The sequence below is a fragment of the Cynocephalus volans genome, chromosome 15 (assembly GCF_027409185.1).
Source record: "Cynocephalus volans isolate mCynVol1 chromosome 15, mCynVol1.pri, whole genome shotgun sequence".
Lineage (NCBI taxonomy): Eukaryota > Metazoa > Chordata > Mammalia > Dermoptera > Cynocephalidae > Cynocephalus > Cynocephalus volans.
The window spans coordinates 39511574-39512316 of NC_084474.1; positions in this window are offsets into that span (position 1 = coordinate 39511574).

Here is a 743-nt window from a genome sequence, read left to right on the forward strand (position 1 = left end):
TCTCATCAATCTAAAGGTTTTACTCTTTGAGAATGGTACCTATAGACATTGTTATGAGATGAATTTTAAGATCAATAGTAGACAATAAAGCAGTTTTCAGAAGTTATTCACCTCTTTTGGTCTCTTAATAATGTGAGATATATTTATTGACTATTCTTTTATAGTTGTTTAAAACTCATCTGTTTAGAAAATATTAGCAAACTGATTTTCAAGAAATAGACAGATTTTTAAATAAAATTTTATAACATATTTCTTATGGAATAAAAACTTATTTTGATTAAAATCTTCAAATACACTGAGGGAGAGTAACTATTTTCAATGACTATATTATCTGTGTAAATAAAAAATGATTAATGAGCTAATCAATATGACAATATTCATATTATTTGTCAATATTTGTGAAACCATTATCATTTTAAACAATAGTCATAGATATTAATTCAATGTCCATTTTTTTTAACACCCTATAATTTCTAACTTCTTTTTAACATAATATTCAAACACTACATTTATTGGAAGCATTCCTTCTTCAAATAATGAGGTAAGGTATCTCAGATTCATTAAAACTCATGCTATAAGTGGAAACTTTCCAACTGGCTATGGTTAAGGTTGGAAGTATTCTCAAAACATTAATTATTAATGATTAATTAATAATTTTTGGATTTCTTAAATTAATTGAATGAACTTAAAATATTAATGCAAATATCCAAAAAATATCATTAAAAAAGTAAACATTTCATATT